Consider the following 26,123-nt stretch of genomic DNA (forward strand, 5'->3'; position numbering starts at 1 on the left):
GCACCTCATCCCATCATGTGACTTCCTAGCTGTTCGTGCATTTTCAGAACACTGTCAGGAGCCACAGAACACAGTACCCAGGAGGAAATTAACTCCTCTGTTGAGAATAAGAATAAATAAAATTCTGGGGACATAGTGAAAACCTAGATTTATGAAAAAACTGATTCCGTAGTCTGTGTGATTCTGGTCCATTTTCTCCTTCTGGACCTTTCTCTTATGTTTTATAAGTGCATTAGTTGTTTCTGCAGAAGATGGCTGACCACTCATACTAAAATCAATTCCATCAGGAGACCTCTGCTACCTTCAGACCTGTCAGGCATGGTGGGTGTTGCTATGACTCCTCAGTTAGGTACTGCAGGTTTGTATTGCAGTTGCTTGCCACGAGACAGGATAACTAGTACAAAATAAAGGATATCTCCTGGGAATCTGAGACATCTGAGATGTGTAAGAGAAGAAGTTACTTACAGGTCAAATCTTGGTTACAATTTGCCATAGTCCACGGTGCTTGAGAGTGTGGCTAGGGGCTTGTGCGTTTCTGGACACGCAAAATATGTTGGTGCAGTTTGAATGGTCCTCCTATCTGTGCATTCAATGTCAAAGTCTTTTGTGGGAGCTGTTTTGGGGATAATTTTAAGAGGAAGAGAAGTACATGAGATGCGTAGTCACAAAGTGAAATAAAGAGCAGATACACAGCTACTTTAATATTAATAAGGCCAGGTCTCTCTTGTGGCTCTGCTGTTTGGCTTAGGAATCACACTAACAGATGTCAGTGCAGAAGCACATCACAGTGCGTCTTGTTCCCAAGAAGCAATTCTGTAAGATGCTAAATAAGTGCCTGCCATTTTAAAAGAAATGGCAATTGGAAATGAAAATAAAATGTATACCATAAAGATCAAGTTGAAGAACATCTCAAAGTGCTGTTTTATATAGAAGAAACCATAGAGAAAGCCACAGGTCAAAATCAATCTGTTTTAAAAAGATTGCTACTGGCATATTTGAGGCATTACATAACCACAAGCCATTAAATTCAGAAAATTATTATGATGTATTTTTGGTGGCTACATGCCACAAATTCTCAACCATTTCAAAGCTGAAATACAAGGGAAACATCATGTTTTATTACTTCCAGTGATCCACACCTTGAAACCATCAATTTGATCATTGCAGAGGCTACTGAGAATTGGTTCCAGAAGACAAATATAGGTCACTGCAATCTGCTGCTATGCAGGCAAATGCCAGGATGTATTTCTACTCTTATTGTGCTACTTGTTTAAGAAAGTCATACCTCTGATGTAAGGCAAAACTTGCTAGTCCTGCAGAATTTGCAGAAGTGCCTTTTTAGCTTAAACCAATACTTCACTTGGTCCAGTTTGCTATTTTGAAAAATAAGCGGCATCCAATGCTTTTGAGAAAGGTGAAGAAAATTCTGTAATGCACAACTGACCAGAGTGAAAATATGTTCCTTACCTTGGGCAGCCTAGTGTTTGACTTACGCTCTAAAGAATAAATATCTGCATGCTCTGCATTTTTTACTTCTTTTTCTTGTATGCAGCAGTGGGCAGTTTTTTGCACATTTGCACATTTTGCACATATACTTTTCAAATGCATTTTTGAATAAAGAAGTTTTTATGTCCTAATTTATTTTTTTTTTACCTGGGCACTGGTCAAGGTTTCATTAAGGACAAGTCCCTTTTTCCATCCTAGATTCTATTTACAGAGGAGAGTACCTTAAAATCTTGAACATAACAAAAGTATATGTATTTCATGTAATCTCAGTTTCCCATGAAGGCTGGAATATGAGGATGTGCAATATCCTTTTTTAATACTAACATTTTCTGTGATACTAATTTAAGTTCCTGTTTCAGATTTCATAGTGTGATCTGGCAGACAGATTGGAGCAGGCAGTATCCAGATCACAGAGCTGCCAAAACACTCTTCAGTTGTGTGAAAGAAGCCACTTTTCAGGCAAAGTCAGCCCATCACAGGAAGCACATTGAGCAAGATAGTGCAAGTTCTAGCTTGAACAAAATTATATTTCTATGTTGGAAACAATATTTTGCTTAATTTTGTTTGCTTATTATTTAATTCACCAAAATGTGGCATAGTTTAAACTTCTCAGTCTCTAAAGCACTTATAGTGCCTATCTAAAAACCATAGAAAAAAGTGCCCCATGACTGCCAGATTAAGGACAAGATGAACCTTTGTAATGCTGCACAGAAGCAGGGAGAAGAGCACAGGGAACACAAAGAAGCTTTTCATCCACTCATCCTCACACTGCGCTCAAGGGAAGTCCCAGACTCTACAGATGTTCTACATCCTGTAGGAAAAGGCACATCCAGACTACATATAAAGAGGGAGGCAGAGAATTTTTCCATATTCATCCCAGGCAGGGCTCCAGAACGAGAGAAGATCTTGAAGAGGCAGCATCCTTCCCCTGTCTCTCTCAATTGTTCCTCAGCTGACACAGAGCTCTGCTAAATGGCACATGGAAAAACTATGCAAAGTGGAAAGAGTCTAATCCTGCAATAGTTTAGGGAAACTATCAGGGAAACAGGAAATATGTTTTGCTGGATTTTCAAGTGTAATTTTCACAGAGACATGCGTGTAACAAATGGCTTTGTGGAAGAAAACTTATTTCCCAAGTCAGAGAAACAGAAAGATTGTAGTATGCATCTGTGTTATCTGTTATTATCTGTTATCTGTTCAGAAAAATGTGCTTCAGGAGGGCTGGCATAGAAGATTAAAGACAGACACAAATTACAAATAGTAATTTTTTACGTGTTGTGGTGGTTTGGGCTTTTCACTATAGTAGCTATAGAGAAAACATATATTATATAATATATAATTTTCTCTATAGTAGCTAGTATGTTTTGGATTTGTGCTTGAAATGGTGTTGATAATACAGGGATGTTTCAACTAATTCTGAGAAGTGCCTACAGAGAATCAAGGCCTTTTATGCTGCTTACCCTGACCACCAGCAAGGAGGCTGGGGATGCACAAGGATTTGGGAGAGGAAAGAGCCAGGACAGCTGACCCAGACTATGTTCCAGACCATGCTCAGAGCTGGGGGAAGGAGAGGGAAGTGGAGGATGTTCCTAAGCAGCCGTCATGCACGATGGAGCCCTGCTTTCCTGGGGATGGCTGAACACCTGCCTGCCCACGGGAAGGGGTGAATGAATTACCACTTCTGCTTTGGTGGCATGCACAGCTTTGCTTTGCCTGTTAAACTGTCTTTATCTCAACCCACAACTTTTCTCACAACTTTACCCTTCCAATTGCCTCCCCCATTACAGTGCAGGGAAGAAAGTGAGTGGCTGTGTGAGGCCTCTTTTCTGACAGGGGTTTTGAGGGTCATAGATTTGGCAGCAAAATCATGAGAATACTGAGGAAAGTTTTAAACCTGTGAGTTTTAAAATCTTGTTGAAGAAACCTGAAGGGACCTTTTGCAAATTGTCTGTAAATTCAGTTACCATCCATGTCTGTGAGCCAGAGAGTTCACTGGAGAAGTGAATGGAAATATTTGGAAACTAGTGATCATTGTATAGTATTAGTTTTTTCTATTAAACTCACACGTCTCTTGTCTGATATTGTACATGTCTATATGTGAACAACTTGCACTAGGAGTACTTGATTGAGCTACATTCCCAGTGGCTTACTTCTTAAAATAAGAAAGGGCAACCTTTTCCCTTAATTATTTTGTCCGTAAATTCTGTGAAATGGTTATGATATAAAACCAAAGATGATTGTATGCCCAAAATGAAAATCAAACAAACAAACATCTCATCCCCAAAACAATCATCACATTTTTCCTTAATATATGTTGATGAACAAAGTTACTCAAAAAATACACAGTCTAAAATGAAGAGAATTTTAGTTTGAAGATTCAGAGTATTTCAAATTCTTTTGATCAAAGGGAAAAAAGGTCATTTGTGATTCTAAAGAACTGGTGATAGCAATTACAGGAAGCATAATATATGCTTCTTCTCCTCATAAAATTATAGCTTCTTTCAAAAGCATTAGAGTAAAATAGAAAACTGTCAGGTAATTCTGTACACAGTGTTCCCACTAAATTACATATTATATAGGAGAGACTGAGATGAGCTCCTGGATAAATTCAAGTAGATGGCGAGATGTTTTAGCCACTGATTGGATGACCTTTATTGAACTTTGTTTAATAAATTCTGCTAGGGGGTCTTTTCATTTTCTCTGCAATTCCACAAAAAATATGAACCTACTTAATTAAAACATACCACTTAAAAAAGCTGTATGTCTTTTGTAAAACAGAGTTGGAAACACATCCATTTTATATTTGACACTTAGTTTCACATGCACATAAATGTGGTAATAGCTCACCTGCATGAACATTCTACCCACAGGAAGACCTGTGCTTTTGAATTCCATGCAAATATTATATATATATATGTATGTGTATGTATATGTATACAAGAAACCACTTGTAAACAATTTTTTTTTTTGGTGGGGGGGAGGTAAGACGTGGTGAAATAAATGCGCCCTGTGTACATATTTAGGTAGTTTCAGGAAATAGTTTGTCAGTTTACAGCTAATTAACAAAAGAAACAGAGGCTGTATGATTCCAAGATAGGGCAATGACATTAAAACTCTTATTCTGTATTATTCTCATGGAACAGCTGCATTGTCACAAAACAGCATCGAAAGTCAATAATGTATCTAGGCCATCTGATGAAAACCAGGGTGTAAAGAGCAAAATGGTGAATGAAAGTATCATGGCAAGATGTGCAGATCTTACAGCACAAGTTTCTGTAGCAAAGAAAGCCATTCAGACCTCCTTAGACCAGCTGAAACATGATCAAAGTAGTCATTGAGACCAAGACATGGCTTATAACAACTCTTTCTTGTCTTTCCATCAAATTAGCAATTTACAGATTCCTACACTGGCAGACAGGCTTATATTACAAGGAATTGTAAAATCAACAACAATGATGTAATCCCTCAAAACCAATCCAAACCAAACCAAATGAAAAAAGAAAACCACATAGAAATTTACTAGATGTCATTATACTACATGATTTAGAAATCTGTACATTTTCATTTCTAGTTTTTGGAGGGGACATCTTTTGAAAGCTCAGCTTCACTGAGTTATTTTAAGACCTTGTTTCCTAGTTGCATTTCATCTAATATGGTGCAAAATTTGCACCACATCACAGGAAGTCAAAAAAGGTAAGGGCAAGAGCTGCTATTATGTGCAATATTTATCACCATTCCTGTACTTTCTCAATCAGGCAAGGAATATTGAGATTAATTTTACAGGTTGTTAACATTCAATTAGAGAAAGTACAGTTCTGAGTTTGAATTAGGCAGTATGTGTTTTATATTTCTTCACTATGTAAAATTTGCTGGTTTATAAAAACTAATTTTAGTTTAACAATTAGCTGCCACATATTTTCAAAGCTAAATAAGTTCTTCTCATCTTAAGGTGGAACATTGCAAAGAAACAATCTACAATGCAGAAACAGGATATATACATGCATATAAATTTTTATTGTATTCTAGGTTAATACATACATCATCTTAACATGTCTCTTAAACAAACACAAATCAAAGTCTACAACCTTCATAATTTTTTTCATGGTTAGCCAAATGAATCTTCACATAGAATATGCAGATTTTTCTAGCAGACCTGCACATAAATTAGTTCAATTTCTATTGAAGTATTACTTCATCAATCAGTAACACCCTAGGGGCCAGTTATTACTGTTGCAGAAATTCATCTTTAAAGCAGAGTAATGTTTCATCATTATATTTGTGTCATGATTACTCTGACAGGTTAATTTCAAAGATAAGTTATGGAACATTCAGGAGTATTTGTCAAGCAGACAAATGAAAACATTGTGTATATTCATTTTCTGAAATAAGAAGGCAGAACTATTGAAGAGTTGACAAGGACTGAAGTCGAAAATATTTGCTACATTCTGTGTCAGGAATTTCTTAACACTCAACAATGGAAAGAAATAAAAAGCAAAAGGGAGTCTTCCAAAATTCTGTGGAATTCTCATGGCCCAGATAATACTTGTGCTGTTCTGGCTCCCCGAGTTATAAAAGTATTGCCAAAACCAGAACAGAGCTACTTTTTGCTTTTGAAGCATTCAGAAATACATTTTTCTTTCACACTTGTCACGTAAGTAGAATGGTCTTTAAACCCTTTACCAAGAGGATTTCTACATAAAATCTTATGAATATAACATCCAACATGTCATTGTACTGTGCTGTCAACAAGCTCAGTTAAATGCAGTGATTCTGTGAAGCAGGCATCAGGATGGGAGGAAATAAATACCCAGGGACGTTGTTGAGTCACCAGCCCCAGAGATATTTAGAAGACAAGCAGATGTGGCCCTTGGGTAGATGATTTCGTGGTGGACTTGGCAGTGCTGGGTTAACATCATGGAGTCAATGACCTTGAAGGTCTTTCCAAGCCTATATGATTCCATGGTTCTATTCTATGATCATTCAGTTTCCAAGAATTCAGAAAATACCCTCTGAATATGTCAGCTCAAAACTACCTATAAGAGCAAATTTTCTATGAAGTGCCAAAAAGTTATGCCATGAAAATCAGGTCTTGTCCCAGACATGTCACAATGAAAGCGTCTAAACTCTTGAACTGGATTTGAAAAAATCTGGTCAATATTTATAACTGCTTATGATTATGAATGATTGCATGGGAAGAAGAATGACAATTACTGAAAATAATACTCCCCATAAATTTATGAGGGTACATATTTATGTCTTTAACACTACTATCTAGCTTGTAATTCATTAAACTTGGGATTCCATATGATTTAACACTGAATTAATTTTTCAGTTATGGTGGGTAACATATCTGTTAAACTTCCATTTAAGCTAGTTACCAACTACAAATGAAAGACAAAAAAAGGCCCCAGGAAGGATGTTATTAGGAACTGTTCTTAGCATAGTGTTGCAAGTTTTCTTGTAATTGAACAGCTTTCAAAACGAACAGGTCTGTAAATCTTAAGGAATGTATTGTGATCACTAGGTACTGCTAATACCTGAAACAGAACTGCTACATGCATTCCCAAATAAAGCATTACATCTTTTGAATCAACTTGCTTGCCTTTGTGATTTAGAATATATCCATATGTCTTGATATCTTAATTAAAATAAGTCTGTGAAGCTTGAGGTTGCACATGACAATAAGATGACTGACAAAAGTTGTGTATAGAAAATAAAAATAGATTATTAAATGCAGGCTACATCTATCCCCCAGCAGTTACAGCTTTATCTTTTATTCCCTCATCCTGAAATCCTGATTCCACTGACTGTAGTGAAGCCTATTTCTCCCAGCTGGTGTCTCTGAAGCAGTTACTGGCTTAAAATATACAAACACACATTCACTAAACACACCTGGAAACTTTTATTTTCCTAAGACTGTGTCAGTAAACATCTCTTTTGACAGGATTTTGGAAAGTGTTTGTGCATGATTGCATGCTTCAAATTCAGGATTGTTTCTTGGTTGGATAGTCAGGGCAATTTTGTGAAAGAAAACAGAGGAAAGCTTAACAGAGCTGGATAAGCTCCAGCAAATACATTTGATGTGTAGGACTTTTTTCCGTTATTCTTTTCAAAACTTTTAGCTTCTGTTAATCTTTATATTACTGCATTTTCAATTGCCCTTCCCACAGACAATATGAAATGTAAGGATTCTGACATTTTGATCTGATGGTTGATCCACGTTACTTGTTTTAGACTAGATCAAACATCACTGTCTATCCAGGTGCCAGGACAGCAAGATCTGTTGGTTTCTACACCTACACAGGTTGTCCTTTCAATCATCCATGATTCATGCAAAGTGAGGAGTGGAGGCTTCTGCTGTGAACTACAAATGAATTTGCAAAAATTCACCTTTTTACCAAGAATTTTGACATGTGGTAAAATGACCATAAGCCCTTTAAAATGTCCTTTTTCAAATTAATCAAGCATGACATAACACTGTCTTGTATTCTGTTCCGCCAATGCTGTGATGGAGACAGAAAAACATTTATCAGTGTCATATCTTTCTTCACAAATAAAAAGACATGAGAAAAAAAAAATGCTCCATTTGTGAAACAAGACCTTAAGCAGGACAGTATATTGTTACAGGAGGTATTTTACGCTCTGCGACCACCACTTACTTTCTCTATGTGCTGTAATTAGCAAAAGATGTAACAAAAACATTTTGTTCCTGCTTGGAAGAGCAGAAAAGTGGCCCACGTGGCACATTACTGCAACATGCCCTGACCAATCTCACTTGAGGATGCAGTTACTTCTATTGTGAAAGTGGTGCGTCCACTTCTTAATTGTTTATTAGTGGTTGTGTCCATAACAGGAGACCTAATAAGGAACTGGCTCCTCTTATCCCTAGCTTTATGCCTATAATTAGAAAATAGTCCTACCCTGTAACAGAAAGGTCAGGATTTAACAATATAGCTGTTGCAATAATTTTGCCCTAATTCCATGGTAACAAGATAGTCAACTGCTTCTTGTGTTTGCTGCACCTTCACAGAAAGCAAGATGATTGACTTTAGCAAAGAATAATTGGAAGATGAGTGCTTCTTTTTTCATGTAATGTGGTACAGTCCTTTCTTATTTGGATCAACATTCAATTTAAAATAGATTTTTCTGTAGCATTTGCAGGTCAGTGAGCAAAAGCTTTTCTCCTTGAAATACAGGAGCAACTTTTCAATTTCCTGTGATGTATATAGATCTACATGGCAAAACAACTACTTTGGCAGCACAGAAAAATTGCATTTGAGGCAATTTTTGGCAGAGTAAGAAAAGAAAAGTGAAGTGGTCTAAATTCAGGAAAACTGATGGAAAAGTTTGGAAGGATACAAATGTGAGTTGTAGTTGTAGGGTGATTGTCTGAATATAATATTGCTATATAAAATTGTTTAAATATTGCAAAGGCTTTTGACCTGTATTGGGCAATGTTTAATGATATCTTGTACAGAATTAATTCAGTGAAAGTCTGCACACATGCAGGAGGGTAAGGAGACAGTAGACTACTACATTCTCTTTGCAAGCAGAACCAGTGGCTTTAATGCCATGGGTCGTCCCAAGTTATTCGTAAAGATTGTAAAGATTGTATTGTACAGATTTAATCAGGCTCATAAAAACATGAGGCTTTAGGTCAACAACAGCGTATTCTCTAAGAGAGGGGAATAAAGGTGATGTCATTTTTTAGGCATGGGGGAACTGCAGAAAATCAGACACACTTTTGTTAGCCCATGAATATTATAAATACTATAAAGGATCAAATCTGAGCTACTGCACAGCAAAAGCAAAAAAATCGGAGACTACTGGGTAAGACATATCAGGAGGTAGGATTTCTTTGCTCTTTCTCTCTGTGCCTCCAAACACATATATTTAAATTAAAAAACCAGGCTATGGTAATAAGTCTTAGCTCATCCTCCATATGGTATTGGCTCAGGATCTGACAGCACACTCCATCCACAAATACGGAGGATGAATTGTACCAAGAGGTGTTTCTTTGCCAACATTTCTTTCACCTCTCGTCTCATACACTTCATACGTCTCATTTCACCCCTCATCTCATGCACTTACTCCTTCAGCAATATAGCAGTGGTCTGACTATGCTAAAGACTTCCTGCCAACTTGTTTCCTTTTTTTCTCTTCATAGTGGAAGAGGAAGCTGCCATTCAGTTTTTCAGAGGACAAAAAATACATTCAGCCAGTATCTGGTTCACAAATAACCTCTCTTGTTTCCTCTTGTTCACCAGATTGAGTGCCATCCTAAAAGCCCAACATGACCCAGCAATGTGTACTCACAGCCCAGAAAGCCAACTGTATCCTCTGTACATCAAAAGAAATGTGACAAGAAAGTAAAAAGAGCTGATTCTCCCCCTCAGCCCATCACTCATGAGACCCCACCTGGTGTCCCGTGTCCGGCTCTGGTGGCCCCAACATAAGAAGCACTTGTACCTGCTGAATCCAGAGTAGGGCCATGAACATGATCAGAGGGCTGGAGCACCTCTCCTGTGAAGACAGGCTGAGAGAGCCAGAGCTGTTCAGCTTGGAGAAGGCTCTGGGCAGATTTTACAGCACCTTCCAGTAACTGAAGTGGCCATTCAGGAAAGCCAGTCAAGGACTGGGTCAATACAAGGGGCCGGCATAGTACATGGACTTGTAGTGATAGGACAAGAGGAAATGGCTTCAACCAGAGAGAGGGTAAATTTAGATGAGATATAAGGAAGACATTCTTTACTGTGAGGGCAATGCAACACAAACAGGTTACCCAGAGAAGTGTGCAAGGCCAGGCTGGATGGGGCTTTGAACAAACTGTGGAAGGTGTTGATAACAGTGGTGCCTTGAAACCAGATAATTTTTAAACCCTTCCAACTCAAACTTTATGATTTTTTTTACATTCTCTTTCAAGAATGAGGTTTAAGGGCTATTATATTCATATAGTCATTAAATGGTTACAGTTACATAGCTGAATTTGTCCCATGCACTGAGGAAAAAGCATTTATAATACCTTCTGACAGAACAGAAAACTCTCAGAAAAATTCTAGGAAAGATAAAAGCTTATCAAACATGTATATTTATTTATAGGAGTAAGGAGAAGGTAGACTCACTGAAATAGAGAAGGAAAGCCTCAGAGGAACAATGTCCTTATGCCAATGTCAACTCTCAGAGTATTCAATGTTTTGATTCAAAAAATCAATTTAATTAGAACATCTGATTCCTCATTTTTTCCAAATGGTTGTGAGCTCACTTTTTATGCAATATAATATTTAATATTAATCTTAATTTATTATGTGTAAAGTAGTAAATAATGCATATCATAGAGATGTCTTCTCTGTGCTTCATTTAAGGCACTGCAGCTTGTGGAATAGATCATTACTTGAGGTAAACAGCAAGTCACTGATTTACACCAGCTGAAAATGTGGCTTGGTAACTGTAAATCAGAGACTTATTAGGTCAAATAAAATCAGAGGTGGATTTAGGTTACTTAAAAAACTCTCTATGTCCAATTTCAGCCAAACAGAACTTCCAGTATTTCAGTTACTTTGAAACTGAACACAGGTAAAGATGCAGGATGATTATAAATCAATAACAACATTTTGTCTTGGAAATTAGTGATTCATAGAAAGATTTAGGGGTCATTGTAGCTAATCAGCATGAGCTTTTAGCACAATACTGCAGTGAAAGGGCCTAAGGAAATCTTTGTATAGACATATATATAGTGGATAATACAAAGGGAAAAAAAAAGCAATTTGGCCTCTTTACATTCCAGAGGCAAAATTCCTACTGGAATACTGTCTCCCTTTTCAGTGTCCTTGCAACAAGCAAGATATGGTAAGACTGAGCTCAATTTAAACAAGAGGTACATGGAGGTCAAGCACTGGACATAAACCCTAGGATGTAAAACTGAGGTCACTGATATCCAAGAAGTCCAATCATTACTCCGTGTGTACCATTGGGTGCTACTGTTCAAGGAAAAATGTGTTGGGGTACGACAGAGTGGCTGTCCTGGCAGTAGTGACCACAAAACACCGGAAATCAAGATCCTGAGGGATGCAAGAAAGAGAGCAATAGAGCAGAGATTCTGGACTTCAAAAAATAATTATGGATGTGCAAAGATCTCAAACACAGGAGAGAGTTACAATGATCCAATGAGCATGATTTGTTTGCAAACATGAGATGAGCCATCTAACCGCATAGTGGAACTAAATGTTTTAACATGTGATGATATCAGCTCAGGTGCATCCCAGGAAAAACCAAAAAAAACCAAAAAAACATGCAAAACTACTTTTTCTTGTGCAACTTGTTGCCTGATTTTGAAATCTAGAGAGCCTGTAGAAGACAGTTTTTTAATTGTGTCTCTAATTTCATAGTTATATAAGCTTCTTAAAAAAAACAGAAAGAAAAAAAGTGAAATAAAAAACCCCTTCCTACAAAATACTCTCAAACTTAAAATGAAACTAATGTTTTCATAATCTATTTTCATAACAGTTAGAAAGCATTTCAAAATAAAATATATATTACATTATATATTACATTATGTGTTACATTATATACACATTATATACATATATAGCATTTCACAATAAATTATGTACATTAACAAAGAAATTTTTAATATTTTAAAGGCATATAAAATTATTGTGATATACATTTATGAAGGAAATTATGCAATATTTTAATAGTGTTTATTCCCTGAATCATTAGAAACTTTTCATTTTAAGAGTGAAGGCACTAAGTCCTTGGCACAATTGGAAACATTCCTTCTTCCAATCTTGATAGGAAGTTTTAAAAATCATGTACACTTTTAAGATTTTAATTTCTTCCTATGTTAAGTTTCTAGGTTTCTCAGTTGTGTATTAAAAGAATTCCAACAGAATGGATGATAATTTCTTCTTTCTAGCCAAAATGGTTTTATCAGTTTTTGAAAATATATTACAGGGGCAGTTAGATTGCAATGAATGTAGAAGACAAGCACAGAACTTTCACATTCAGAGCAGCAATCCTGAAAAACAACACGAGCAAAGAAAAAAAAATAGTAATATACCACACAGTATTTGTGGGAAAATTTCCATATAGGATTTGTGTAAAAAATCAGTCACAATTTAAATATTTTCCCAATAAATAAATATCAAATTGTAAAGAGGCTTTCAAATATTTTCTCCAAATTACTTGGGCTTCTTTCAGAACGGGGATTTAGAGTCCATGACCATCCCTCACTCAGGGAATTGTGATATTATTCTCTTAGCATTGTAATTCAGGTTTCCAAAGACAGAAGCCTGTCTGGGTAGCTGGAATGTCAGTGAATGGACCAAGCTCAGTCAGGATGAATGCAGTCTTTGATCTAGAGGAAGGTGTCCCTGCCCATGGCAGGGGATTGAAACAAGATGATCTTTAAGGCTCCTTCCAACACAAATTATTCTATGATTGCATGATCTTGGACTTCTGTGCCAACAGTAGTGAACTTCTAAAATGTATTAGGAATTGCTTGTTCTTAAATAATTTATTCTTTTGATGACAAGCTATTACTGTGGAACATTCAAAGTGAGTTTTAACTGACAGGAGCAAAACTTAAAACAAATTCATCTTTCTGTTTGACCTCAACATAATGCTTAAACAATGAGAGATGACAGAGTGTGAGTAATGAAGCTATAATTCACACCTTGTGCATGAGTAGGTACAACAGTGGAGCCTAAGTGTTGTTAAATTCACAAAGTGTAAAATATTATGCCATAACTCAACAACAAGTCGACTCTTAATTTAAACAAATAAATAGAATTGGAACAAGGTAAAAAAAAAATCAAGCTGCAAAACTGATAATACAGCTTGGTAATTATGTGTAATATTACATCAAAAAAGAAGTGTTCCTAGGTATTCTTTACTCATATGGAAGAGATAAACAACATTTTCCTGTAGGTTTTCAGAGGATTCAGAAGTGCTTATCTACAAGCTACCAGACCAGGTGAGCTCTGAGTGACATGTGCTGTGTTTGTGCTTGTCAGCTGCTGTGAGGTGCATGGATAAGGGTTCCAGCTGCAGCTGGGGCAGAGCTACCCCAGCCAGGAGAGCTAAACCATTGTGCAGAGATAGGAAAGCAACAAGGGGGAGATTTTAAAATTCTCAGTTCTGAAAATATAAGTGATATGTGATGTGGGTAACACAGGGGTGTACCTAACAGTTTTTATATATAGCATCCAAGTTACTGACTGCTGCTCGAAACTCAGTAGTCAGTCCATGGATCTTTTCAATAACTATTTGTGAATTTGGCCTTCAGCACAAAGGGAGGATAAAAAGCTGTAGGAATTCCATGTATGTCTGGGGTTTTTAACATATTTTCACAGTTTGGTAAACTACTGCTTTTTCATTAGTCCAGTTCAGAGTAATAATTTAACTGAAAGTTTTGTGTAAGAATCATTGTTTTCTGGTAATGTGTATTTATTATTACAATAAGCTTTTAATGCACTTTTCTTTCAAACACTAGACTTTCTTAAGATTTAAGAAACTTATTTTGCTTTTTAATCCTTGTAATAATGAAGAAACAGCAAAGGAATTCAGATCTGGATTCAGAATAATAAATAAAGGCTCTCAAACACAGGCAAATTCAGTCAATCAATTAGCCATTCAGGAGGTTATTTTCTACAACTGGAATAAAAGCAGTTAGGAGTAGCTAGTCTGGACCTGACACAGGTTCTGTCATTATCTTTTTCAGTCTCTACAAAATTAATAATTAGGTAGTTTTGATGTAGAATTTAATTAAAGTTTCTGTGAGGAATTAAAATATTTAGTTTGTACTTAGATGCTGAAGTTTTTATTTCATATTTCCTTTCCTGGGCACCCAAACTAAATCTAGTGTCAGTTACATCAAAGATATTTTTCATTGTCACCATTGTCACCAGAATCATAAATTCTGAGGTTTTAATTTAATTTCTTTTTCTATCTTCATTTCATGTGTTTTACTTTTCATAAGAAACAGACTTTTCGACTACCCCATAGTATTCATTTAAAAACTAAAATGCATTTAAAGGCATTTAATTTGTGTTGTTCATGACATAACCCTGCAAAAATCTTCACTGAACAACAAAACTTGCTTCAAACTTGTTATGACTATAGGAAAAACAAATTATTCAAAAGCAACACTGATAGAACTCTTAGGAGTCTTAATGCAGCTAGAATTCAATAGATGGAATGAAAAAATTATTAATATTTCAATAAACATGTCTGCTAAAATTGTAAATGTTCCATCTAGTTCTGAGCAGTGAAAGAACTAAATGGAAAGGTTTTGATGAAGGGTGGAGGGTGCTTCTGTTTTTCATAGTAAGCAAGTTCAGAAAAAATGTATTTCTAAAAGAAAAATAATTGAATATCATTATGCTTGCAGAAGAATTATGGTCTGTGCTCCTTCTTCAACTTAAATAATCAAATTTTATATATAAATAATAATAAACAACTAACAAATAATGTATGTGTTATTTAGTATGCAATTAAGCTAAATAGATGGAAAGAATGTTTTAACCTCCCTATTCTTACTTATATATTAGAACACATTGCTCATAACAGTAACATACTTAGGAGATACATTCATTGTTCATCAACCTTTATAAAATAATCATTAATGTATGTTTGTTTAAAATGGGACTAATACAATTTTTATAACCACAATATAAGACAGGTAACCCAATCAACAGTTCAAAGAAAACATGAATTGCAGGTTTCCTTGTAATCTGTGGGTAGTTGGTTTGGCAAAAATGGCCTAGAGATAATTATCTAACCTCCTTCCTCTTTTGTAAGGTATTTTTAGAAACAAATACCTCAACATAAAAAGGAAATCAGTGGTTCTAACACTTCAGACTGCTAAATAATTATATGCAATATTATCAGTTAAAATCTGCATAATTGAACACTTAGAACAAGTGTTCCAAGACAAGAGCTGGAAGCTTCACTCATTTCTTCAGAAGAACATGACAAATGAATAGTCATGGAAATTAAGTACTTTCTATTGCACCAAGAACACAATATAGTGGAAGACAAATCAGATAAGAAGCAAAATGCTTATTCTTCAGTCTAACAGTAAGTAACTCAGCCTCTGATCTGAAATAGGAGCTCAAATGAGAAACTTAAAAAAAAAAGAGCAAGTGTGCTCAATTCTTAAACAGCAGTACAACACTCAGAATAAACTCTTTGGATTGCTAGAATTACCATAGTGTTTCTTGTCATTTACATTAAGAAGAACTACTGGATCTTTGGGGACCAAGAGTGGAATGCAACATTGGAAAGTACATGATATATCAATGACTTTCTTTTTTAATATTTAATATAGATTTTAGAACCATGGAATCATTTAGGTTGGAAAAGACTGTTGAGTTAAACCATTAACCCAGCACTGTCTAGTCCAGCACTAAACCATGTCCAGCACCACATCTCCATATCTTTTAAATATCTCCATGGATGATGAATCAATCACTTACTCGGGCAGCCTGTTTCAGTGTTTGACAACCCTTATAACGAAGAAATTCTTTCCTAATATCCAATTTAAATCTCTCTTAGTTCAACTTAAGGCCATCTCTTCTTGTCCTGTCACTAACTTGGGAGAACTAACCAACCCACACCTCCCAACAACCTCCTTTTAGGCAGTTGTAGAGAACAATAAGATCACCCTGTTTAGTCTTGAAAAAAGGAGGCTCCTTTTTTCAAGACTAAACAGCCCCAGGTCCCTCAGCTGCTCCTCATAAGTCTTGTTATCCAAATCCTTCACCAGCTTTTTTGCCCTTCTCTGGCGGCACTTGCCCTTCTTTGGACACTAAATTTGGATTTTAAACCTAAATATTTAAATAACATGTTTGCTTTCTCTTTGATTTTTGTTTCCTCCCAGTCTCTATTTATAGTCTTTTCAAGTAAATTTCCTAAATTGCATGTTTTGTCATCCACAAAGCATCAGCATAGGGATAGTAAACATAATTTTCCTGATTTATTAGAGATGCTCAAAATTTATGAAATGCAAATGTATGCATTTGTGCATCCCTTTTAATTTATAGAATTATGGACAAATTCAATGGCTATCATGAGTGTCAACCTTATATCTTATTCTTTCACACACAAAAGACCCCCAGAGAAACAGTAATAGGGGCTGGTTTGTTGTGCAATACATGAATATGTAGAATCCACCTATTAGTAATTAGCAATTTCTGATATTTTAAGACCTTACATCATCTCACATGAACAAAAGAGCGTCTTTCCAGCAAGGACAACGGGATTGGTACATGAAAATAACACAGAAGAGTGCAAAGAATTACAAAAGTTGCTGTGGGATTTAGCGGACTTTTCCTAGACATTAGGAACCATTTTTAGCTGATGATAATTCTAGAGAAAAGGTGACAAGACCACGAATACAACAGATTAGACAAATAATTCACAACAATTAGAATGTCACCGTGCTAACAAATTTTAGAAAATATTAATTTAGCAAGATTTAAAGATGCAGATTAGATTATCTGTTATAGTCTTTTTATTCTTGAAGTATTATTGGTTTTGCATATATTGGGTTTTAAAAAAAAAAAGCTCTGATTTTTTAAAATTTTATTAAAACATTTTCTATTTGATGCTTTTAAATGGCTCCATGAAATGGATATGCCTTAGTGATCATTATGAAATTACTCTGTTTAATAGTTTTAACATAGATCTTTAATAGCTATTTAGAAGTGTTAGATGCATTCATTGTTTGTAACTAACATTGTTAATTGTTTTCACTCCAATCAGTGATTTCTGATTTCTTTCTTTGCCACAAGGGTGCACTGCTGGCTTGTGGCCATCTCATTGTCCACCTAGGCTCTCCCCTCAGAGCTAGAAATCCAAATGTGAATTGGTGCATGTGCATTGGTTATTCCTCCCAAGTACAGGAGATCCATTCATCTTGTCCACATAAGAAAGAAACATACTTCCGCAGCTTTTTAATTTATAACCTATAGGCTGTTCATTCAAGTACATTTTTGAGATTTAAGAAAAGCAATGTAATTTCTACAGAGAGAAAAGGAAGCTATCTTTAAGAACTTGAAATTTACTTTTTCTTGAGCTTTGTGAGGTTCCTGTTTTTCCATTTCCCTGACCTGTTGAGATTCCTCTGGATGGCACATCCATCTAATCTACCTGCCTCTCCTTCCAGTTTTGTTTGCAAAGCTCCTGAGTGTAAATTGTCCCTTTATCCTGATTATTGATGAAGACATAGACCAGTACTTGCCCCTAGGGTACACCAATGGTGACTACTTTCCAGGAGAAGTTCATGCTGCTAACTACAACACTTTAAGCCCAACTGTGCAGCCAGTTTTCAATTTGCCTCACTGTCCACTTGTCTAGCCTGTATTTTATCAGTTTGTCAATGGAGATATTAAAGTAGAGGGTGATGAAAGCCTTGCTAAAGTCAAGATAAATATCTCCTTATCCACTGACTCAGACATTTCATTATAAAAGGCTATAATGGTAAGCAGTATTTTGCTTTTAGAAAGTCTATGCTATTGCTTAGCTTCCAAACTTTATTGTCCTTCTCATACTTGAGTTTTGTCAGGACATCCTTGTTCATCTGCAGGCCTCCTGTCTCCTTGGCTTTATTTTCTGCTCATAGGAATGGGCCATTCTTGAGCTAGAACAATGTGATATTGGAAAGGATGAGGTGATCCCTCCTGTCTCCAGGATGATCTCCCATAGATTCCTGCAAGAAGAGCCTTGAGCAGGTCAAAGTCTGCTGCCCTGTTGTCCAGAATTGTGATTCTACCATTCACCTTGTTCCCTTCTCTCAGGATCCTGGATGCCACCCACTTGTGATCACACCATCCAAAGCTGCCTTCAAACCTCTACATCCTTCAAAAGATCATTTTTCTGTGTAAATATAATATCCAAAAGAACACCTACCCTATATCCATATTGAAATCCATCCCTGTAACGCTTCACTGCAGTACTCCAGGTGTGTGCTCTATCCCAACACATCTCTGTGATCCTAACTGTATCTGTCCTGAACCTTTTTGTGGACCCTTAGTTCCTCCCTGTGTATCCCATTCTCTGTGCATTAGTGTACAGGCACGTCAGAGAAGCCCTGAGTGATGCTGATTTTTCAGGAAAATACTAAGAGCTTCCCCTTGTGCTGTTCTCTTAGCACCTCCTCATTTCTGTGCATAGAGTTGGACTGGGACTTCTTCCCTCTTTTGTTGTCTATAAGGCATTTCATGCCCACGTCACCTTTCTTCCCTTGCTTGAAAACCTGCTGCACTATTTCTTCACTTGTTTGTGAGTTGTCAGCTCCCTCATCCTATCACCCTCGTGTTAAAGGTTTCCTAACCAGATTGTCCAGTCCCTTGGCTTTGCTTTTCTTAAACACATGGTATATGCAAACTTAATAATAGTGGCCATAAATGACCTAATTATTGTATCCTGGAAAACATTCAAATTATTCCTGATCTTTTCCTAATCCTTCCCAAGATCTTAGCCTTATCTGAGTAGTAGATAAATAGTAAATATCAGATGAGGATACAAAACAAATGAAACTAAATGTATCTGTTGACCTAAACTGAGTCAGGCATTAGCAATTTTTAGTTTTTCCAATAGAACATATTTCAAAAACAGATGTAAGAGAAGATTGTGAGGTTACATTGCAGTCATATATAAAGAGTTCTTACTATGTTTTGGTCCATGTCCCTGCTCTTTATGGCATCCCATGCCTTTTGACGGCTTTCACTTTTGGGAAAAATTTTTGGGTTTTTTTCTGTATCTATGCCAGGTGTCTCATGTCTTCCTCTCAAAGTTGTGTCTTCCTTCTTAATTTTTTTTGCCTGCTTTTGCAGCATCTGTGCAGTTAGTTTTGGCATGTTTTGGTCCTTTGCACTGCACCTCATTTCCTTCCAGACCATTTGCAATCTTTTACATATTTTACTGGGTTTAGAAATAATTATATATTTTTTTAAAGTCATGATAATTAGTGTTTGGAAGGTTGTAAAATATTGAAGTTTCTGTAATTAGGAAACAAACTAATACATCTGAAATACCAATGATAACTCATGAAAACATTATTTTTTAAAATTTTTTTACCATTAGATTGCTACAATTTTTAATATTATATAACATGGAAGAGGCTGTGATGCTTTTGGTTTTTGAAATTTTAATTTATTAAGTTGAGCTCTCACTAAAAGATTGTCATATTTAAACTTCTTTGAGACACGCAAGTAATTGCTAAATTTTAGTGTGTATTACAGAATATATAGATTACTTGAATGAGAAAGGTTATGTTAAATTTCAAACAATCGTTTTGCCTGTATGTATTTAGGATTAGATTTCTGATAAAAATCTTGTCATTTACATTAGAAAGGGAAGACTGAGGTGGGTTCTTTCTTTTTTTCCCCCTAGAGTTTGTCCTTAGATGTCACTTACTTGATCAGAGTAGAGTACAATGATGAGAAAGTGTCCTGAACACAGCTGCTTTATCTGTGTGTAAGACTTATCCCATCTTAAGCTCTATACCTGCTTTTTCTCCTGTTTCTTCTCCAGAGAATGTGCAGATGTAGTAGTGGGAAACTCAGGGCACTAGAAAGAGGTCAATGAGAAGGACTCAGTCTTCCCTTTGAAAAATTAAGATTTTTTTCTGTCTGTGAGGACTTCAACTGGCCTCCATGTTTTTGTAATCTGACAGATTGTTAGCATGTACATTACATGGACTGTTTGGGAACTAAACTTGGGCCAAAATGTAGGCACTCACTCACTACAGAACAGATTCAGAAATCCACTGGTGACAATCTCCAATGTGATTGGAGTTAGGAGTCAGGTCCTCACACAAAAAGGAAGCAAACTACAAGGAATATTTATTTTAAACCTGTAACAATTAAAAGGAGAAACAGTCAAAATGGGGAAAAAAACCAGACTGTGTATAAAAAGCAAATCAGAAATTCCTTTAAATATTTTACTATAAAATGATATGTCAACTTATACATCAGGGAACAAATGTACCATCAACTGGAAAAATAAACTGGGAAGTGCACCATGAACTGGGAAAAGAAACTATTATGATCAGGCTGGTTTTAATCACTTCTTCTGCCTGAATCTTTACCATCTACTACTAGCCATTGGATCAGTGGCAGGAGAGTGAGCTGACAAGGTAATTGCTCTTGTCTACAATAGTTGAACAATGACCTTCTAGACCTGACTCTGGCAAAGAGAAGTTAAGTACATACCTCTAATCCTGCTTGTTTTGCTTTGCTCTAAAACTTTACTTCAGGGCTCTAAAATTAAATTAGAAGAGTTAGATTTATCTTTAAGCCATAATTTTGTGGTTTTTTCAGACTATTCAGTAGCTTTTTATTCAGTTCCAGGATACATACTCTTCCTCTGGAGCTGTGCCCATGTCTGTGAGAGAGAAAAGCTTAAAAAAATTGAGTTCTTGAAGGCATGTGTTACAGAATACAAAAAAGTATTGCTTTAAAGTTGATTATTCCTCCTTATTTTCCAAGCAGAAGTAAATCACAAATCTGTTCTACATATGAAAGGCATAACAGTATGAAATTTAGTTGAAATTTTTAAGCTGTACGAAATTCTTTTAAACTTTTTGAGATGTGCATGTATAAAAAAACCCAGAGAATTCAAATGAACACAATTATTTAGAGTATTGTTGCTGAGTGCCTTGGCAATGCTGTTTATTTTTTGGAAGTATATGTATTACTTTCTGTCAGTTGATACTTTAAAAACAAGAAGAAAGGACTTTTTACCACTAAAAGAGCCTGAATTGCACTTGACAAATAGGCTCCACTCAAATATTCTTGATAGGAGATAATTGGAAGAAGTCATTTTAAGTCCCAGTAGCTGTATCAAACTGAGGGCTACTCACAAAAATATCCGTTCCCTGTAGCTGAAGCAATGAACAGTAGTATATACATGACAGTTGGAGCTAAGATGAAGTGTGCTTCTACTTCAGCTATAACACAAGTGGGAATAGTAGGTACAAGCTCTGTACTATATGCCAAAAGTAAAGTAACTTGAAGAGCTATGCTGAATACTGATAAAACATATTCTCAATACAAAAAAAGGATGCAAAGCATGCAGGAGGAGGCTTGCTATGGCAAAAATAATAGCAGAAAGAAGAAAATGTGTTCTTCTGTTTCTCATCTAATGATTTCATTTTACAGTAAAGAGGTTAATTGAGCACACCCTATTGATGTTCCGATTTTAAATTTTAGGAACTTTAACTTAGACGCGTAATTTATGGATAAATTTTAGGATATAACTAAAAACATTATCTTTAATTCCCTGAATAACCAGGAGAGACAGATGCCTTCGAAGATCTTTACAGAGACAGTCTTTCTGCCGGAGTGTTCAACCATACACAAGCATAACCTTTTTTCTATAGATTTTCACAGGCATCTTCTTCTCTCCAGTGACTATTGACATTTTATTTGAGTGCATTGATTTTCTCCACTATCATCTACATTTTAGGCATAAGAGCACTGACAGAGCCATGCAGGTTAGTCATGAAAACTCACCATGCATTGTTAGTGGAACTGGAGCAAATTGGTGCAGAGGCATACAATTTGTACCTATCCCAGGAATTAACAAAATTATATGCTTATTAACTAAATGGTATTATTAGCTTCAAAAACTTTGGACCTAAATATGTCAGACTCAACTGAAACATGACCATGAAGTTGTTCAGGCTTCTTTTGTGATGCTCCAAATACATAAATGGCTATTGTTATTATATTCCTAGGTACTTTTACCAGAGAGGTAATAATTTTTCTCTCATGGCTTAAGAGCTGCAAGGAAAGAAATTACAAAAGGACAAATTATATTAATTTATTCTCTAGAACTGCACAAGAAGAAGGCATTACTGCATACAAAAGTTCAAGACTCAGGGTTGCAGACATTTTCTGCGTTGGTATATTGGACTTGTCTCCTTGGATTGGATTTGCAAATGTGACTTTTCTGATAATGTTTTTAGTTGATTTGAAACACATGACATATTACAAAGATTAAGTTTTACTCTTTTCAGGAAACATACAGATGTAGAATCACATCGGCCTAAAGGCATCCCTAACTGGGATATTTTTTGGTGTTCCTATTATATGAGAAAAGGATTCTCCAAGAAAGTTTATGCTACTGAGACAGGATGCCTTCTTACTCAAAGATGTTTTAATGAGACAGAAGTTTTTGAACAGAAATTAGAAGTGAGAGAATATTAATTATTTTCAGAAATTAATACAGAGAGTAATGAACTGTACAGGCTGAAGCGAATTTTTGAGCATGGGTACAGTCTTCTCTGTGAATAAATGTTGGGCTTAGTTTTAAGTTGCATCAGATCAACACAATTTACAAACACTACATTCATTACTAAAAATTTCATGGAGTTGTGCAGCCTGGGGAAAAAAAAACACAGGAGAAAACTGATTCATAGAATTACATAGCTTATGTAGTTTCTCCACCCTGCAAAAAAATGTTTCAGGAGGGTTCATTCTTCAACTTTAGCTTTTGTTTGAAGCATTTTCTGGAGTTTTGTCTACATGGTATTTAACACAATTCTTAAGCAAGCACCTGGTTGGCAATTATGTCTTCATTCTGAAACAGTTGCTTTGGATTTAAAGATATTTAAACTGTTAATTGCTAGGATCACTTTCATTATACTTTCCATGTTAATGGCAAAATAGATAGTATAAATATTTTAGAAATGGACTGTATAATAAATCAAAGGTAGCTATTAAGGAACAGTTGTTTAAATCCATAAAGATGCTTTCTCCAGCTGTTCCATCTCTTTCAAAGTTTGGAGAGGAATTCTGTGTTTGGAAAATTAACATGGTGAGTTCTTTGGGTAGAAAGAGATCTGTCTGGCTTAGATGCCTGTCACCAAAATTTCAAGTGCCTAGGACTTGGTTAACAACCTAGGCTGTGAGGTTGTTAACCTAACAGGTTAAGTATTTCTCAAGGCACAAATTCCACATGCTTATGAGTACAGGAAACAAGGGGAAATACGTCTCCCCTCTCTTGGAGTTCAGTCTGAACAGACTTTGAGGAACAATCTTATGAAGGGAAATGCTGCTGTTTCAGAGATGTTGCCTGCCTTCTGCTCTCTAGGTACACAGTGGAGTCATCCAAGGATAGTGTAGCCAGAAGCTCATGAGACATCTTCACTGAAAGCCACTTTACAGCCCAAAATGCAAGAACCATATTGACAGCAGAGACATCTGTGGTGAGGACCCCTAACTGAATATACCTCAGTTTTTTTCCTGGAAAAGATATGCATTTCCTATCAGAACAGTATTAATAAAAAATAAAAGTCTTTTAGGCATACAGAGTACAAGTGAACGTCTTCCCAAACTTTCCCCTTCCTTTCTTGCTGACTGCCTTCAACATATGAGAAACTAGAATTTCTTTTTGGGATGTAAGACTGTGTTCTGTAGGTCTGTTATTCTTCTGTTGGTCAGAGGAGATAGAAACTGCATTTGCAAAACAATTTATTTGCCTGAATGGCTACCCTTCTTAGTCCCCTTTTGCTGTAGGGGTGTTGGATGACTGAATCTTTCATTGAAGAAAACAAAAAATTCCAAAAAATCCCCAAGACATCAAACATCCAAACCAAAACAACAATAAAAAACCCTAACCCACCTTTCCAACAACAAGATCCCCACCACAAAACCATGTGTACCTCTTTTAATATGCAGATTACATCTCAAAAAGCATGGTATTGTTGCATAATGTATTAATTTTTTCCAGTACTGTTATGTCTTGAGGTAATATTATTAGCATATTGGCAAGTGGACTTAGTGGGGGGGCTATTACAATAAGCTGAGTATTCCACTCCAAAACCTTCAGATTTGATTTCAGTTATAGGAAATCCTTATGGTAACCTACCAGGAGACTTTCAAAAGCATTTAAGAATGTTTTAAGGCTGATGGAGTTGAAGAGTAAACTTTCCACTACTCCTAATGAAAGCACAGATAAGCCAACACAGACTGCAAAATCCCAGCCTGAATTAATAGCATAGGCTTCTTTTGAGACAACCTTAATCCAAAAGAAAATATAAACTCACTGTGAACAACCAGACGTGGAGAATTATTTTTTGTTTGTGAAATGAAAGGTTCTATTCTGCCATTTGCCAACCTCACAAGCTTAACTTCTCTTTCACTTTATCACTTCAACTCTCTCATAATTTTCACCAAGTGTATGTAGACTTGACAATTTTCTCTCCATCTGAGAAATCAGACAAAATATTATTTTGTCAGTTATAAAAGTAGGGGTGTAGTTTATCACACATCTATCTGAAAACTAAACATATATAGACAAGGAAATAATTTGATAAAGGAAAGAATTTGATAATTTGATTCAGTATCAGCTCTAAGTACTGTGAATTTGGTTTTTATTCCCATATAGAACACAGAAGATTAGTTTGGTCACCTATGGATTGACATAATTGCCTAACAAAATACATATGCTAACTGCATTAAAAATATATATATAACTATATATAAAATATATAGTTATAAATAAATTCTAAAAATATATAAAACTATATAAAAATATATGCTAGCTGCTTGCTTTCTAAATAATACCAACTGAGTCAAACACCTTTCTAAACCTGTTGGCAATGTTGACACATAAGCCCTTTGTGCTGCAGTTCTGTAACTTCAGACAGCCTTTGTGTCACAGTGTTTACCCATTCCATTATGCTGGACTAATTGTTTTCCTTCTTTTCACCCTAGTTCTGATCCCTGTGAAAGGATTTGCAGGCTAGACAGGGGTAGCCATTTTGTGGTCACTTGTAACTGATTTATGTAGGAAATTAATTAATCTCTCAGTTAATATTTTATGGAAAGATATATATGTTACACAATGACAAAAAATAGATTAGTTTCTTTGTTTCTGGGCTGCATTTTAGCTCTGAAAAGCAAGATTATTATTCACTCTGGTTTTCTCGCTCTAATTTTGTCACCATTATTTTGCTTACTTGAAAGTTTTAACTTCTAGTACACAGCCCTGTTTGCTGTTCATATTGTACCTATGAAGTACATAGCTGACAGCAAGTCTTCTTGAAACTGGGTGTTTGTTTTAACTTGTGGGGGAAAGGAAAGGAGAAAGAATAAGTGTTAACGTGACAACTATGAATCCTCTTACTCTAATCACTATCATCTTTACCATATAAAATTATTAAGGGCACTACACAGAATAACATTATCTGCAAAGGATAGTCTTGTGGCAGTATTGGCTGGTATTGAACAGATAAATAATTGCTCAACCCCTGAAAAAAAGGCACTTCAATCTTTTGTTCACCTAAGTAAATCAATTTTAAAGTTCCAGATGTCTAGATTTGCTGTAGAAAGGAAAAAGAAGAGGATGAGTTTGTAGAAGAGAATGTAAGGAGCAGCCAGCACAGAAATGTCTTTTCCTGAACATTGTGTTGCAAGGCATTATTACAGTCATATGGTTTCAGAGGGAATAGCTTCCTTTCACATGACATGTTTAGGCATCACAAAAAAGCAGACCCTTAATTTTTTTGTAAAACCTATCCCTGACCTCTTGAAGTTTTACTGGGCTTGTTGGAATGCAATCAAGAAAAGGAAATAATTAATGCATTCTCATGCCAGTTCCATTGC

The sequence above is a fragment of the Fringilla coelebs genome (assembly GCF_963513975.1).
Source record: "Fringilla coelebs genome assembly, chromosome: 5".
Lineage (NCBI taxonomy): Eukaryota > Metazoa > Chordata > Aves > Passeriformes > Fringillidae > Fringilla > Fringilla coelebs.